At 37.3% G+C, this 18,850-nt stretch overlaps 1 long non-coding RNA gene across 1 annotated transcript in view; it reads right to left on the bottom strand.

The window, feature by feature from the left end:
• LOC310892753 overlaps positions 1 to 18,850 on the bottom strand; it is a 36,909-nt gene that overhangs the window by 7,925 nt on the left and 10,134 nt on the right. The window contains exons 5-9 of the long non-coding RNA XR_014578377.1: positions 18,354 to 18,528; positions 16,335 to 16,431; positions 15,959 to 16,029; positions 10,342 to 10,509; positions 9,224 to 9,367 (exon numbers count right to left, since the gene is read on the bottom strand). This is a non-coding gene — a long non-coding RNA (uncharacterized lncRNA). The remainder of the gene's footprint in view (positions 1 to 9,223; positions 9,368 to 10,341; positions 10,510 to 15,958; positions 16,030 to 16,334; positions 16,432 to 18,353; positions 18,529 to 18,850) is intronic.

Below are 18,850 nucleotides of genomic sequence, written 5' to 3'. Positions count from 1 at the left end.
GCAAGAGTCATACCAAACATCATGTACAAAATAAATTGAATAGAACAACTAATACTGATGATGATCTACTTCTTGTTCTGGATCTATTCATCCAGATAACAGAAAAGAAGCTCTTCCAAAGCCAAAAGTGAGCGAAGTATCCTCCCTAACAAAGCAAACAGGCAAGCAAACAAAAACACCCCTAAGGCACAGAGAGCCGCAGATGAGAAGAAATAAGGTAGAACACGATGAGAAGAAACAAGGTAAAATACTGGATTATATATTCTATTTCATTACAATAATTTTCATTAATGGCAAAGAGTCTCAAAATAATTGTTTTGATAAATATACCATAACGTAAGACCAATCCACTAGAAAGTGGTAGGGGTGTGTACTGTGGCATCTAAGCTGCAGTCACTGCGGCTACTTAGAATCATGGAAAGCAAAATCTAACTAAAATGAACAAATGGGCCACAAAAATGCCAAAGCAAGTTGGAACGACAATAGATAACAAACACATGCTAAAAAGAAACACAAAAAGCAAGAGAAAACTGTCTGTATTTTATGAGGTTTCAAATTAACTGAAGAGACCTTAGTGTAATAAAACTCAACATATTAGACAAGGGGAAAGCAACAGTTACTTACAAAATTTCCAAAGAAGTTGATTCTACCTACTGACATTTATTCTCCCGGAAATATAATTCACTCATACCCTCATGCTCACTTATAAGCACCACGATGGGTGTCTCCAAACTGTTTGGTCAGGATAACTTATGTGCACAACAGAGAACCAGAGCTGTCAACTATCAAGGCCTCAACACGTTGCAGAAGTTGTTCTTAGCAGTAACAAGCTAGATTTTTTTAGCAGATCTTTTAGGATATCCTTCAGGAATGATCAGCTATGATAGGACAGTCCTTTGCCTCAGGATCTTGCTTACCTCGACTTCCATAAATCTTAGGCCAGGTTGCTGCCCACTGTCTGTTTTCCTTGTTTGGAACATAGGCCTAAAACGCCTGCCTGCAGTCTCTTTTCCTGTTCAGCTAACAGGAAAAAGAACGATATATGTGATATACTACAACCTTGTTGCCATCCTCCCGATCTTAGGATGCAAGGTCTTCCGCTGGCAAATCATCTGTGCTGTGGCACACAGATACTGCTGAGGATGGTGTCCTGGAAACGGTGTTCTTCGTTATCAGTATATGCCACTTCTTTAACCCTTTGTTTTGCTCTTTCTCCCTATGCTTACACATGCGTTTCCATCCATACTACATTCATACCAACTTTAATGCTTCTGTTACAAATCTCTGCATAGTTTTACGCTAGTTAAATGGATCTGATGCAGATCACTGCAGAAAGGACACGTTCCACACTTCTATCTCCTCCTTCCTTTGCTACGCGCTCCTCTATTTTCCTCGCAACAACAACAGCAGCCATCTCTGGTAAGCCTGCACAGGGAGCAAAACCCACAGAAGAATCAACCCTTTATTGGTAAGATCAGGATTGCTTTAACAGCATAGTTCCACGAACTGGATCACAGGGACAGATGAATGCCAGTGCCAGGTGCAAGGGAGGTGGTAAGACTGCCTCTTTTTAATGGGAGTTGTTCGCTCGATCAGTTAAGCTGTAACGTGAAAGAACACCAGATGCCTTGGCCTCAGGAAGGAAGTAGGGCAGCACTTCGGCAGTTAGTGAAAATCTCTGCTCAATACGCTGCTACAATCAAAATAAAAGTAACAAAACAGCCTGCTTAGACAATGGAAGAGAGTGAGTAGAAAAACAGTGTAATAGGATTATAGAAATCAATCCTGTGACCTTACCAGAAAAACCACATGTCGCACAGGTCACCCCTTCTCCAAAGCGGAACGGGTTCAAAGGTGAACATTAGTAAACACTGGAATTATCATACAAAGAGAAACTGGCACGTTTAAAATCAAGAGTGTTATGAGCGGACATCACATAAAATAATAAATGCTATAAAGAGCATTGCTACGCTTGCTATCTTGTAACACAAGAAAAATACCAAGAAGCTTCTAAAGTATGGAAAACTCAAAGCTGATCAGAAGAAATGTTTCTCACGTATGTAATTTATCCATGTTGATTAACAAGGAAATCCAGAGTTATTAATGTAAATAAAACGTCCCTATCAACAACAGTACAGACTAAACAAGTTACTACATAAAGAAATCAGGACAAAACATATTTGGGGTTAACATCAACTGAAGCATTGGGATACAGTTACTGAGAAACAGGAATCTGTATTATGGCTTAAGCCAACAGAATTCCTATGTAAAAAATATTAATTAAAAAAGGAATAGCAAGTTGTTCCCATTGTTTAATTTTTACTCAATATCAAAGTTTTTCTACAGTTTGCATTAAATATTATTAACAGCTTAATAACAACTGTAAAGTCATAGCTGGAAATGTTTGGAAAAAAATGAAGCTTAGATAGAAGTTTTTATCTAAGCAGTAAAGACAAATACATGAAAAATTAAAATCAGCATGATTATAAGTCGTCTTCTCTGCCGCTAGTTTTACACAAAATGTATTTTTCCTTGATTTTCAGTCACAGTTTTAGAAATTTGCCTATTGTTTTCAAAGATCTGAAATTTAACTTTTACCCCTTACTGCAATGATTGGAAAAAAAATACTGTTTTAAAAAGAATTCCCATGACATCTTGTTAAAAAGCACCCAAAAAAAATGACTACTTACCAATCACCTCTGAACAAGAGAGCTAGAACTAGCTCAAGCACTAACTCCTTAGTACGTCAACACTATACTGCTTGGTCATCTTGACTAGATCATCCTGTTTTAGTTTGAAACGCATACTGTCACAGCAAATACTAGAAAACACATTACCCCATTCTGTGACATTACAAAGACACATAGGAAATCATAATTCTTTCTCAAAGAGCAGAGAGTTTTAATTTTATTAAGATAGACAAGACACAACAGGAAAAAAGACATGAAAGACAGCATAGGGATGGTGCTGTATTTTGTTAGTGAGTTTTTTCCACAGCGCCTGGGAAAGTGAAAAAAATAAAAGTGTTTGGGGGTAAGATACAGAGAGGAATAGGAAGAAGAGGCTGCCAGCACTGCCAGAACAGGGGAGGGCCTTCATGGTTTAAGAAGTGGCTGGGTCAGGTAAACAGGGCAGGAATAAACGGCTGAACTACACCACAGTGCAATAGGGGGAACAAATGAAGACTCAAAAAGTCAATAATACAGACAGTGCAGAGAACCAGCAAGATAGCCTGGGAACTTTTTCTTGGAGAGAGAACGAAGCTGGTATCAGGATGACAGAAGCTGAGAAATTTGAATAGCAATGTCAACTTTGTGCAGTGATACCTGAACGCAGGTAGTGGTACTGGTTCTACTAGAGAAGGAGATTTCAGTCGATGCACAGCTGTGGGTCTGAAATGACCTTACCATCCACAACAACAGAAAAGTTGTCAGGCATAAAAGCAAGCCAACAGGCTGCAGAAAGGCAATATGCAATTTCTGAATCCCAAAGGCGACATACCTTTCATCTATGTTCCAAAAGCAGCAGACCAGTCAACACCAGGAAATCAGAACGTAAAATTTATTCCCCTTGTTTAACTTGCTCTGTTTTGAAAATCACACAGGCTGCGAAATTAGGAGCAAAAGAACGGTTCTTTGCCAGATTTACAGCTTTTGCCTGTGATCATTTTAATAATACACCCCACTGACAAACAGCAACCACTTTCTAAAATGAAATGGACATTTTGCTTTTCTAGCTAAAGCTATTATATGCTTGAAAATATGTACTGAATATACAAATTATACTTCACTGTGCATTTACCTGCAAAGTTGTCCCAGGCCCTTTTTCCCTTTTGAGGAGAAGGAAGACAATTACAATTAAATAAACTCATTGGAAAAGAGGTGTAAGCTAACTTCATTTGGATGTGAAGGAATTTCTCGTTTGAGACATTTATTTGCTCATTCCAATACTATGAAAGATGTTTCATTGGTAATAAAAGTTTTTGGATGGAAAGAGGCATTTCTGAACTTCTTGTTCATGATTAATGTACAGTTTAAGAGAACCATTTCTTTGCAACAGGCACTAGAGAAGCCAAGTGTCAGATTATAAATCAGCTGCTTTCCCACGTTAATTCTCATTTAATGACCAGAACACTTTTATTCTTAACATCTCGTTTTAAATATTAAAGTAAAAAGTTCATCAGGATACACTGTAGTAGCTGTCAGAGTAGAGCACCTATCTCGCAAGCGTGTATCATGTAGGCATTAAGCAGAAGATATTTTGCTGTTAGCCAAAGCATGTTTTTAAACACGAACATCTGGCACTGTATATATATATCAAGGGAAGATCCAAGTTTACACTAAAAGAAAAAAGTGGCATTAACAAAACAATAAAATTGCCTCAATCCACACAGTAAACTCTGACTGTACTCATCATTCGGTCCCTGTGTTATGCCAATTATTTTCCTGAAATAAACAAAGCATTTCGTATCGTTTCAAACGCTTTCACCTGTTAGTATGTACGTGTCTGCTTTCAAGGCACACAGAAGCTGCAGGCAGCTCCCTTTCCCTGCAGGGCCCGACCCCAGCCCTGGCAGGTTGTGAGGGAGCTGCTGGCTGCCCTGAGGCGGTGTTTGGTTGGAGAGAGAAGAGCCGTAGGCCACTGGCGGTGCCCCTGGGTTACTGGCAGGGCTGTAGGGCCGCGGGTGAAAGCGGTGCCTGCGGATAAAGGCACTTAATGGGTCGACACAGAAAGGAGAAGATCAGTATGTTCAGCACCTGCCATGAAAACTGGCGGTGTTTCTAAGAAATCCAGGTTTACGGCCTCAGCTCTCAGGCCCTAAACTTAACCGGAGAGCTCTGCGTCTTCATCATGCAGCACAGGAAAAGAAAAAAAGATACTCTGAAACAGGTGGAAAAGGGAGAACAGGACTAAAACCGCATGTGCTGGTTAGATTCCAGGATCTCTCCTGACAAAGGAGGGATCTAAATCCTTAAAAATCATGTCTAAACCATTACAAGCCAAAGATTCAGAAGCAGAAGATTCAGAAGCAGAAGATTCAGAAGCAGAAGATTCAGAAGCAGAAGATTCAGAAGCAGAAGATTCAGAAGCAGAAGATTCAGAAGCAGAAGATTCAGAAGCAGAGCTGCAGGAAGAGCAGCTGGGGAGAGGCACCTTTTACACTCCCAGATGGGTACAGAATATACCAGGGTGCCCAACTCCTGCCATTCTGCTGCTGCTTACGTTTCTGGAAAGGTGAATACAGCCTGACATGAAGACAGAGATGCTGCCCTCTGCAAAACTGCTGAAGACTTCTGATTTCGAGACTTTCTCCTTACAGTTCAACACTACGCAAAGATCAAATGGTAGTATTCAGGTATGGTTTTATACCTTTTATACTCTCAGTGAGACATTAAGTGACTTGAGATGACTCAGTCTGGGATGCTGGAAATTGAAATAACACTGAAATTGCTATTTTTATTGCCTTCCAGTATATTCTATGGAAACTGTGGTCAATTTTGTTAATAGTTACATGTAGTTTCCAAGAACGCACTTACAGTTCTGCACCACAAGCCAGACAAAGGACTGACAGACCAGCTCCGTACCAGTGGAATTAGAGCTAGGTAAGCAGAGACAACCTCCTGAAAATGAATAGGGACACTGACAGAAAAACTTCACACTGTGTAAGGCTGTGAGAAGAGTTAAGTGAAAGATTTATGGCAAGACTATGCTTTAAGATAAACGTATCTGTTCCCTTTGGCATAAACTCCTCCACTGCCTACCACGTAATGTAGAACAGGACCTGACTCATGATGTTTTATTTACTCTATACTATCTTACTATTATCAAAACCATTAGTCTGTCATCCAGAGAACAAGATTTCTGGAGCTGTGTATGTATTTTCAATATTCAAATCAATGGTAGCTTATAGTTAATACTGCTATATAATACCTGGGGAATAAAAACAAACACACCGCCACCAAGAACAAAATAACACCTAAAGATTAAAAACTATCTGAAAAAAAAAAATTACTTCGTGTTCTTTTCAATACTCCATATGTCTCCATATTATGATTTAAGTAACACCATGCAGGGTAAGAGGTGCATAATAAATGGAGAACTGAAACCCCAGGCCAGTTTTAGACTTCCTTGCTGTGTTCCAGTATGAAACTTCTGTAATATAAGTGAGAATTTCTGTGACACGTTTTCAATAGGTAAACCTGATTTGTCTTCAATATTTTTGTTAAACAAGAAAAAATTAAATTGGTAAGAAATGCACAATTCAAGGAGAGCTAAGATAACCAGAGGTCAACTGGTTCACTCTAATTAGCGTTTTCTCAATATGGAGATCATTAGACCTGTGCTATCAATTTGACAAACAAAAATATTTCTGAATCTGTCTAACTCATTACAAAACCATACAATGTGGCAATGCAAGTACTTCTACAGTCTCTCATCAAATAGTCCAGAAATGAATGCACCAAAACTGTACCACATTACAAAAATAATAACAATAAAAAAATCACTGTTTCTCGGTTCCAACTCACGCTCACAAGACAGATGTTGCCTACAAACTCAGCAAATTAACGGTGTGAAAAAGAGCAATCAGGGTAAAACAACTTTTTGAAATAAAGTACATTATGTATTTGATAGCACACATGTCCAACGTGCACATAACTTTTCGAGGATTCAAATGGGCATGAGCATCTTCCGTACTTTTATATATAATGGCATCAAGTTTCACTGTGGGCTGCTATGGCGAGGGCACGCCTTTAGGCTGGTATGTTCATTTAGCATATGAGTCATTCAGTGTGGAAACAACATAACAGAAACATCCACAAACTAATGAATTGTGAAAGAAGTATAACATTTTCCCCCTCAGGCTTCCACCTACCAGTGGAAGTGGAGTGTCACAAATAAAGTTATTATCACAAAAATGATTTAGCAAAAGAGGAATTAAATACTAAATGCCAAACAACTCTTACAAGTCAATCACTTGTTTTAACTGCCTTTATTTGAAACAATACCATTCAGTACAGTCACCTTAGAAAAGATCAACAGAAAAAGATAAGTGACACTCCAGCCTTGATTTTTACAACTATTGCAACTACAGATAAGATACCTTTATGACATGGAAACTGCAAACTATATTTTTCTTGATTGATACCATCCTTCAGAATCTGAAGGGTTTTAAAACTGAGAAGAGCACACCTCTTTTTTTTTTTTTTTTGTTTCCTCCTAGAAACTGATTTAAAACATAAACAGATCAAATAAATAAGAAAGCATTTGCCATGCAATGAACCAGAGTGAAAGATCAATGGGGCAAAAGAAAAAACAACTCGTGAGCAGCCTAACTTCTTCATCCCAAGTTACTACAATGACCTATAGAATCACGGCAATTTAAAAAATTACCTATAAATATATCTAAGCAGGTATATAAGCTTTCATTCATCTATCTAGCACACACTCTAGTTCAGTGAAGCTTGAGGAACCTAATATGTACATTAGAGCTGTTGGTTTGTATTTTGGCACTGGAAAGAGTGCACAGCACATTGAGGGCCAGATTATCTCTTCCACCCTCCTAGAAAGTAAAAATGAAAAGCTGAGTGTTGCAGAAATGGATATTAAATAAAGTCACTATTAGTCACTTTCATATCAAACTAATTTCAAATGAGAAGAGGGCTCACCTTAATCTTTCCAGAAACTGTCTTAAAGCAGGTTTTACTTGTGCACTTTGTATCAGGCCTCTGAAGTATCATCTGTCTGGTCACAGACCTCACAGGAGTTCATCTACCAGGCATTCTCCATGCTTCCTCTTCCACTATCTTAGTGAAGATACTCGTGTTTTAATTAACACAGCCTTAGGTAACTTTTAAGTTTTGGAGCATGACTATACAGTGCAAATGAGTACAGTGCAACTAGATTGCATCAACCAGGCTGGTGCTCCCACCTCACCAAGACACAAAAAGCTTTGCACATCTCACCGGGTGCCCATACAGGTACCCGTGTCAGCACGAGCGTGCACCCAAGCTGGGGCTAAGAGCTGACAGACATGCAGCAGAACAAACACTGTTACCGCTCTCAGGCATTAACGTTGTCCGTTCAATTAACACCTAATCTGCTTGTGAATCAACTCCTGAAAAACTGCAGTTTTCAGCATGGCATGTTAAAATTAAGAGTTCTTGGAGTTCAAAACCCTAATTTTGCTGAAAGTAGCATGCTGCTAGAACGGCCGCCTCAGTTCTGGAACTAGTTCATCAGAAGAAAGTTGAGTCTCTGCACCTCTTTACTACACCATGTATACATACCCAAGGACCTCAAAATATTCATAAGAAAAACCTTTAAGAACTGCCTGCTGTTAGCAAAACAGTTCCATTGTGGTAGCAACTACCGGGATTCAAAGAGTAGGAAGAAAAACAGAGGCACAAATTCTTTGTGAATTTCAAGAAATCAATATATACACAAATAAAAACATAACTGGGTTTGGTGGAAACAAGATTTTTTGCCTGAGGAATTGCTGGCCTAAATTATTTCAAAGACTAAATTAAAAGGAACCACTTTTACTAGACTGGACTGTAGTTACAGTAAAATTTCCACCGGTGTTTCTACTTGGATTATCTAATCGTGTACATTATTCAAATAGTGTGATCAACTTCCAACAAAGAAGTACCATTAATTTAATATGTTACTGTTATATATATATATATATATATATTTAAAATCTATACAAGGATTAAAAGCCTCCAGATATGATTAATTTGTCAATAAATACGTATGTGTTTTGTATCTTCTGCAAAGTTTGGTTGTTTTTTATAATGCCTGTTAGAATAGTTACATGCACAGTGGTAAAATATGTCACTGAAGGTTAGAGTGTTGAGTGTGAGTGCAAAAAAAACAAACAAAACCATTTGTTTTAATTCAGTTTGAAAATATTCAGTTGTAAGTATTCAGAGAAACAGACTCAGAAGCAGTGAGCCATAAATGGCATTGAACTACTACTCTAAAATAGCATATTTTCCTAAAAAGTTACATTTACTTTTTTTTAACGTGAAAAAAAGTCACTGCTAAGTAAACTAAAGTTGTACACTGTTTCAGACTTTAAAATGCTGCAAGATATAGAGCAATCCTCTTACCTTCAACATTTTAGAAAAACATTAAGTGATTGGATAAATCTTCAGAGATACAAACACGTTCTATGGAGAACTATCACGTATTATTTCATAAATTACATGCAGATTCTTACCATAATGCCACCATTTCTGAAGACACCATATCCACTGTTATCCTTAAGATATCCATTCACATCCATCGCTAGTACTGTGCTTGCTTTGCACTCAAGCTTCTGAAGGGATTTCAGACAAGCAAAATGCAGCTACCAAAACAGTTTCTAGAAAGCAAATTTAAAAGCTGTGAAACATGGAAAACAAACCAAGAATTTGCAAACCACTGCAAGTGCAATGCAAACATGGTCAATATAAAATGAATTCTGTAATGTCTAACATTGTATGTTGGACTGTAATAGAACCAAGTAATAAAATTTTCTTCTGAATAGGAGAAAGCATAGACATTTTGACACCTGTACTTTTAAATCACCAGTTCACCTACAGAAAGACTGCAAAAGTGAAGTTTCCCTTACCCTGTTACATCTAATACACCTCATCTCATTAAGTGTACTCATTGGCCTAGAAGTGATTTCTTAAAAAAAAAAAAAAAAAAAGAGGACAATAAAGGGAGATTATTCTTAATCACATCTAAGGACTGTTAAGGACTAATGAACATTGAAGTTCCATTATGTTGGACAGCACACAAACACAGAAGAGTAAAGATCCCCGACTGGAAAAAAAAAAAAAAAAAAAAACACAAAACCAAACACTCAACCAACAACTTTACAGCCTAAACAGATAAGACAGCATGGGGGAAAAGTTCACACACAGCACAAACAGCATGACTGTGGTAAATGCAAGAGTAATTCTATTTTGGCGGTGGCTTTTGCTTGCAAAGAAGGTAGAAGGGGATACGGAGCAAGGAGGACAGATTGAGGGAAAAAAAACATACATGTAAACAGGACTGAAGCAGAAGTAAAGAGGCAGAATAGAAGGAAAGAGTGGAACACACAGTCAAGTGAGCATAGGACAGAGAACAGCTAATTAAAGCTAGTGAATGTTCTCTGAATGGTCAAAGGTCCCTTGGGCTTTTGGCTCTTTCTGTTCCTGCTAGTTAGTCTCTGACTAGGTCCTTTCTTTACTGCTTCCAGTCTTAGAGCAGAAGGGTTATAGAGATTCAGTTGTCTCACCAACAAAATTCCTCCCCTTTTAATATGGGAATCGAGATCACTCTCTGTAGCTATAAAAGTGGAATTACCTGGATCCGTTCAACATTATCTTTAAAGAACATGTGCATGCAGATCTTCCTTATTTGCAAGTGATCCAAGTTCAGATATTCTGACTTCAATTTTCTTAATTCTTTCTTGAGTAACACATACTGGACGAGCTTCATTTGCACATCAGAGAAGCGAGGCAAGACACTGATCTATAAAACAGCAGTGAAAGTTCGATCAGAATGCGTAAATCATTGTGTTCCATACTGAACAACAGAGAGTGAAGCTAGGATTTGGAGGGGGCAGCGGGTCTGTAAGCAACCAGACGGAAATATTCTATTAAACTGTACTTGTTCCAGTATAAACTGAGTAGATTAGGGTTATATGAGAGATGAAGATGCATTATTATTATCAAAACACTCATCATTTATATCCTCTAGCATAGATGCAGATGTGTGTAACAGACAAGCTTGCCCACAAAGACAAACTGAACCTATAAAACTGAGGTGGTGCAACTTTTTATGGGTCTCTATGGATAAGGGCAAATAAACAAGAATGAACTCACTTTCTTCTGGTATAAGGTCTCCTGCAAATAGTTTAGAAGGGCATAGCAACTGCAATATAATTAAAAAAAACAATAAGCAATTTCTGGAATTGGGCCAGCCCTCCTAGGTTGTTTCCTTCTATGTGGAAATAAGCTACCAATATATATAGTTTTATACTGATACAGCTCTATTCACACTGTGGGAGAGAGAGGACTGCTACTTTAATTATACCAATACAGATAAAGTAGCAAAATGTCTGATAGAGAACTTAGCGTCTTGGATATAGTACATTTATCTATTGCAAGATAGCTACAACACTCCTCGCACAGGCAAAGCTTTAGAGTACTAATTCTTAACATAAAAAATAATAATCCCTGCTGGGTAATTCCCAGAACACCGTCAACCTTTGAAATGTTAATGGAATTACTAGAGACAAACCACACTTTGAATTGCTGCCAGGCTCCGTCAGGAGTTCAGCTGACAAAAGTTTTCTGCGTGCCACTAAGGTGGCACTATTCTTTTCAGAATGCCTTTCCATTTAAAAATAACTTCGTTCAGCAACAATGCTGTGATAATTTTGAACCTTGGTAAAAACACTGGATACTGACTGTGTGTGTGTTCTGGCTTGAAAAATACATATAAAAGCAATTACTCCTCCCCAGCCAGACCACAGCTTTGGAAGTGACCACTGCTTTATCTCTGCCTTGTCAATGACAATAACAGGCAAGTAGTTCTCCAGCAAAATCCCTGTAGTTCAGTTGCGCAATTGTACTCCCAGCGCTATCTACTTTATTTGGTCATTTTAAACAGCATCTGCAAACTCAGGCACTGTTAAAAAAAAAAAATCAACCTTTTTGCTTCAAAAGGAACAAAGTTTAGTTACTTCCTCAAGTATTCCTTAAAGGAGAAAATAGCTGATTTTTATTTATTTATTTATTTGTATTGTTCTAACTAGCACATTCCCTTTAGGACACTTTGAACTGGATGTCCCAGATGACTGAATTAAGAGACCAAAATCACCTAATAAAACAAGGATGCATCTTCCTGCTGACATATGATTTGTATCACAATATCTTCCAAAACAGATCCAAGATAAATGCATATGTATGGGACAGAAATTCAGAAATGTATTGAAGCTTAAGTTCCAATGTCTGACTCCAGCAAATTTACCTCTTATGTTTCTGTAGACTCAGAAAGCCACATGGAGTGTGACGGCATGTTTTTGTCTCCCTATCTCCCTCTCCCCCAAAGAGAAACACCCTATCTCCCAAAAATCTTTGGATACAGTGAATTATCTACAGCACCACCTTGGCTCACCAAAGATGAGCTGCACGTGCTTAGTTAAGAATGAGAAACCTATCAACCATAACCTAGCTAGTACAGAGAAAATAACTGATGGGTATATCAGTTATAAAAAAAAAAAATCATAAATATTGATCTATTAATAATGGAAACCTGTTCTAATGTTAGAGATGGATCTGTGTTGCAAACAGGGGTCATTAAAATATTTTTATTTGCTAGTTGACCGACCTCAGTAAGAACAAAATATTGAAAATAAAAATCGACAATATAATTCTTGTAAAAGTAACATCCCATCATAAATACATGGGAAGGGCACTCTTCTCCAGAAAAGCTTGCTAAACATTTCTATATAGATAGATTAGCTCATTACAAAGAGTTAACAGAGCACTTTAAGGACCTACTGGTAAAAGTAGTCTATAGTACGCAGGAATTGTAATTTCTCAATGCAATAAAGTTTTTGAATAGAGCAACTTCATTAAAATATTTACTTACTGAGAACACCTTGAAGGGTGCAATATTGTAAGTTTTTATTTTTAAATCAGCATCACTGCTCATTTTGGTATGTGCAGATTTCTTTACACTATGGGTAAAAGTTTCCAAAAGACTTCTGGAAAAATTGAAGAAAATCATTCTTTTTTTCTGTAGATCCCAAAGCTTTTTTCCCCCCAAATCCTTCAGCCAAGATTCTCTTTCCAATCGTCAGAGTTCCTTTTTTGCTTATTACTCAGTTGACATTAGCCTTCCAGACATACATAAGTAAATATATACATATACATAAATATACATATATTCTGCTAAATAAAATGCAATTAGGAAATCATAGCACCTGCACATCGCACTTATCTCTGGCCCCATATTGTGCCCCTGTGGCCATAAGATACTATTCATTACCCTTCATTGGGTGAAGCATAATAAGATAAACAAGCCTGGAAGGTGTGAATACATATGACCAACACCTTCACGATTAAGTGGCACAGTAGGAACTCAGTCCACAGCAAGCTGCCACTAAAGACCCTGTCTCTAAAAATGGAGGATGAGAGAGAAATCAGTAGCAGAAAAAAGTCAGACTCTGAAATGAACACCCTCACATGGCATTTCAGAAAAACGCTACTGTGCCAAGGCAGGGATTGGCTTAAAGAATCACAAATATCTTCATCAACAAGCTAGAGAATAAATCAATTCCAGCAACACTTCATAAAAACAACTGGTAGAATTTAGCAAAAAGATACATCTCCAAAGACGGTCTTTACTCTGCCCGTGAATTTAAGAGCATCTTCATCTGAACCACAGGGCCTTTCGAGGCATCTGGAGTCCCAGCGCCAGGTCTCGAAGTGACTGCTGTATTCACAGTGCTGCACAGAATAAAATTCCAGTCACCGACTGTCCCTCTCTGAGGTGCTGATTGGAGTTCTCCTTTGATACCAGCTACAGTATTTGTATCTTGTAACATGGTATTCCATAACTTAGACAGTAACTCAAGAAAACGTATCTTCTTCCTGACCCACAGAATACTCCTCTCTAGTTCTTTCCCTCTTCTGTTTTCCAACCCCTACTGTCTCTGGAAGAGACGTGGTACTTCAGACTAACAATTCTGGCCACTGGTTATTGTTAAACCAAGCAACCAGGAACCCGTACTGCCTAACATACACAATTACCCATGCCATAGCAGGATAACAAAACTCATCTTCAAAGCACCATGCAAGCTTCATCACCTCTTCTTGGCAAACACCAGGAATTAGATATCCTCTCTCTGAAGGCCCTGAAACTCCCATAGTCAAACTGCTGGTAAGGCAGAACAGTCTCCTCCTTCAAAAATTTAACCATCCAGCTCAGTATGACAACATTAACATGGTGAGATCCAACAGTAGGATATTTAAGCTGAACGCTTATGGTCAGGACACCCTTCTGGGCCTGCTCTCAAAAGAATGTCAAAATATTGGGAACCCAAACTTTCACAGTGTATTGTGTGGTAGCCAATTGTGCCATCATCGTGTAACTCACCTTAGAGCTTCACATCAGATCTCACAGACAGCGACACCTCTACTCAGGGGCTCTTGGATCACAAGCCCCAGGAACAAGGTAAGATGTGTCTTATATAAGACATATTAGCTTCCTTTCCCCATATATCTCAAGATCCCCTCGTATCTTAAGATATATGGAGAAAGGAAGCTCATTATGTTCCAAAGAGGAAAGGAACAAATATATTTTATAATATTAATACATCTATGTGTTGGGCACAAAAAGAGGTACGTGCACAACTTATATATTGCTCAGATATTATGCTTCTAACTTAGAGTGCTAATGGTACATACTACAGTGATACGGAGTGTCTTTAAAATATGTCACTTCTCTAAGATTACATCTGTTGCCCGCTAGCTAGTATTTTATTAATTATCAAGAGCTTGTAGTAACTGTTATTTAGATTTCATAGAATTTTACAATTTCAATTTACAAATTTGCTCCCAATTATTTAGTATACCTGTGACAAGAATTACAGGTGTTCCTGAATCATCTGGGACAAAATAAACATAGATATTTTTCATCACCCCTGAAGAAACATGTAACTTACTACAAGCGTGTGATATTTCTTCTGCTTGCTTACAGAGCTACTATGAAAGCATTTGCATTTTAATAGTTTTGTCTAACTGATTGTTCAGCAGAAATAGTTGCTTACTTTCTTAAACCAGATGATCTACTTCAGCTGCATCTGTTTCTTGCAGCCTGTATTGCCTATAGAACTGAATATAGAAAAACCTAAATAGCTTATTGATGCTAACAATTTATCCAAGTTTAATATTTTAAAAGGTATCAGATGCATTTCTTTGGTTTGTTATAATCTTTTTTCTTAAAATATTCTTTTTTATTCTTGATCTTGATCTCAAAATACTGATCTTTTATAGCATCTTTTTGTTTTTGAAGAAAGCAAGAAAGTAAATCTGTAACTGAAATTGGTTAAGTCTTAAAAAAAAACAAACCTCAAAGCCTTGATGTTTTCTCTTAGAAACATAATCATGCAGGAGGAAAACTTTTTTTTTTTTTTAAAAAAAAAATTCCTTACTCTTTTTCTACCAACTACAATACTATTTCCCATTTCCCCCCCGCTCCTCACCACTCCAAAACAGAGTGAAAGAGGACCCTGGATAATGAGGTAGGACAGATTACTGGAGATGGCTATAACAGTTCATGTTCCCATTGCACACTCTGCTCCTCTCCAAGTTTCCTGCCTCCACAACAGCAGTAGCAGTACCTGCTGCACCACTATACCTTACAGGAGTGGAAATAAAAGTAAAGCAGCACTAACTCCAGGTGACTTTAAGGCTCTAGGTTACAAACTATATCGGGCTGTTACAAATCAAACAAGCTGTCCTTTCCCTGGAGGAAGTGGGGACCAGCTGGAGAGGAAACATGTTAATCCCATGATCTGAACAGAGTCCCTAACGCTTACTCCAATATAGAAGCTGTTCCTTCTAAATTATGCATGTGTTGCCAAAAGACACCTCTGTATTTGCAAAATGGAAATTGCCATAGCTGAATTAGAATCTCACTCATGTCTACATATCAGAAAAAAAAAGTTAAAATTGCTCTGAATGGCAGAAGACATTCATATTCTATGCCAGTAAAGAAGTCCTCTTCAGAAACAGTACTTCTGAAACATTAGATAACTACATGATGTTCAAACTGGAACAGGTATGGGGATATTTACTTTAAATGTAAGAGGAAAGTATTTCTAGTTTTGTTGCACCCTTTGCTACCTAATTATCATAATTTAAAAGAGAAGAAACCTTTAAGTTCCTCCTCCAAAGAAGTTATTTACCTGAACTGTAGCTGGGGAGTCCACAGCAGTCAGTCTGTTCTGAGATTCTCATCCCACTGAATGTCAAAGACCTGGTATTTCAAGGATGGGATTTCAAAATTACTTAGCTGTGACTTAACTTTGTCTCACTAAAGATAAACCAACCTTTATTCCCACTCAGGTCAGCTCACTGATTTCTGGGAACACATTTAGAACACAGAGCTGAATACATTCAGAAATTCCACCCATGAGATGAAGAAAACAACAGAAACTGATGTAAAATATTTGACACTTCATGATGCATAATAAATCACGTATTTTTGTGTATTCGTGTGCATTACAAGTTATTGAAATTACTTTTAACTGCTTCCTGAAATAGCATTCTCAAATGCCTTACCTTTTTACTCTTCAGAGACAGCATTCTGTTTATTTTTTGAAGAAAAAACAACTTTGTCCACGTACAGGAGACTGTGTTAGGAACAATAATAGTTCTGCTGAAAGATTCAGGAGGAAAAATTCACTCAGTTCTCTCAATATGTTTGTTTTAGACATCATAAGCATGGGTATAGAATAATACTGAACTTCATTTATGATTTATTTTTGTCCCACTCTGCTTTCTGCAGTACTGTGTTCAATAACAGTTTGGCTTCATGTACAGCCAGAATGCATTCTCACGAACAGGAAAACCTAATAAGCTCAAGAATACCGTTCTTTACATATATAAAAGAAATGAACTCTCAAGCATCATTTCCCCACTTTTTATAATTCTGCAGCGTATATAAAAAAGCATTTTGAAAATGATGTATGAGTGTAATGAGTGGTGTCCACCCAAGTACAAAGCGAAAACAGAAAATTTAAGAATTGCCTCTAAAATGAGTTCTTTTTTTGTGACTATTTCATTGAGATAAATGCATTTCAACTTTTAGAACTTTGCTGAAGCAAAATTCTCATTTTCACTGGAGCTGTCTGTATTTGGAGTACCCTACTAAGAGTTCAAAGGCTTTTCTTAACTAGATTCTGTTTTTTAGTTATCCATTACATTTATTTGAAACAATATCCTCACATTGTCTCCACGTATAAGAAGACTAAAGTAAAGACTTACAGTAAAAAGTATTGCTCTTTTTATGTCACTGAAGTTCTTAGGAATCAGCACTGTACCAGGATGACACTGATGTACAGTTAAGCACATGCACATAAACATGCAGGATAGCAGTCCCTGGTTTTCGACCCAAAAGGATAGTAATAAATTTTAAAAATCTAGTACTTCTCAGTCGGTAGGACTTCTAGGAAGACAAACGGGATTTTTGGAGTTATTAGACAAAGGGTATTTTTAGAATTATCAGATAATGTGTGTGTATTATATATGTATATATATTTTTATATATGCAAGGGATCTGGTAATATACGAACAAAGACAGGTGTCATAAAAAGGTTCTAGATTTGGTTGCACCACTGAGAAGTTGGACAAACTGTACTCTGCCTTTTTGATAAGAAGCAACTTGTTTTTCTTTGCAAATTATCCCTTTTTTGACTACTGGTTGGAAGACTAAACCCATAGCCAGTTAGAGAACCCCTGCAGTCTGCAATGAAAACATAGGTAAAGAAATTCCAGTAAGTCCTTAAACATTCATAATTATTTTTATTATTCTACTTCTAACTTCTTTTTATTGAAGGTATGTTGCAAACTTTTTCCATACAGAATATGACTACAAAATAACTTATGCTGTGAAGTCATTATTATGTCATAAAAATAATTGGATGTCTAGAAAAAACAAACAAGCAAAGCAAAACAAAACGAACAGAAAACTCCCAGAATATACAGCAACCATTCATCTGGAATAAACCCTGAACCAATGTTATCACGCCAGAAATTAAGGATCCATTTTAGGAAAGAAAAAATTATTTCAGAAAAGTCAAAAGCTGATTTTTTATAATAAAAACATGAAGACATTCCAAGTTACGGAAATGTGACCATGACTTCCCTTTTATTTCCCCCAAATGATTCAAGACCTAATTATGAATACTCACAGCCTTAACCACAACAATGGATTTGCAAAATATTTAATTCAGAATATAAAGAAACACATAAGAAAATTCTGAAAAAGATGCAGCAAAAGGGAATCAGGTCGTTATGATCATCATAATCTCCATCCTCATCAGCTACCAGCTATAAATTCTAATCCAGAGATTAGAAATTATGCTAAAATGATTTTCCAAGACAATAATTTCCCTCCATACATCTTGTAAGTATGCGTGCTACAGCATGTGCCTTTTAATCCCAGGATACTTTATGTGCCAAATGACCAACACAAAGACTGACAGGCTCTGACATGACACTGCACGTATGCTAATCTGAGCGAAACGCCAGCATAACAAAAGGCAAATAATTAAAAAATAACAAAGAGAAAGCACTTACCTGAACTTAACAAAGCACCTCTTCGCTGGATGGGTACTAGTTCACAAATGAAGACTCTTCCTTGCAAATAAGTTAGATTTCTTCACATCATTATTCTGTGGCACAGGCTCCTCCAAATGGCAGAATGAATGTATTGCCATTATTGGAAATTTAGAGGTAGTCTGAAGAAAACAAACTGAAAGCAAGAAATACAACTGCTTTATCTCATTTATGTAAACTTTCTGCAAAGACTTTACTTAGTCGTCAAGAACTTGTTATTTATCAGTAACATTTAAAAATAAAAGATGCAGAGGATATGTGTATGTCACCGATCGATAAAGTATAAATGACCTGCAATTAGACCAGATGGGCAGTTCACTTGAGCAGAGATGACCAGGTAAAGAATTTTTATTTAAAGCTACTGAGGAGCACTGCTACAGTAAATTTTAAGGGATTTTCTTTGACAGTGGGCACACTGAGAAGAAATTTTCACCAGGGTACCTATAATGATATGTGTA

The sequence above is a fragment of the Anser anser genome (genome assembly GCF_964211835.1).
Source record: "Anser anser genome assembly, chromosome: 1".
Classification (NCBI taxonomy): domain Eukaryota; kingdom Metazoa; phylum Chordata; class Aves; order Anseriformes; family Anatidae; genus Anser; species Anser anser.
Note: the sequence above shows the minus strand (reverse complement) of the source record. Positions and strands in the feature narration are given on the sequence as shown.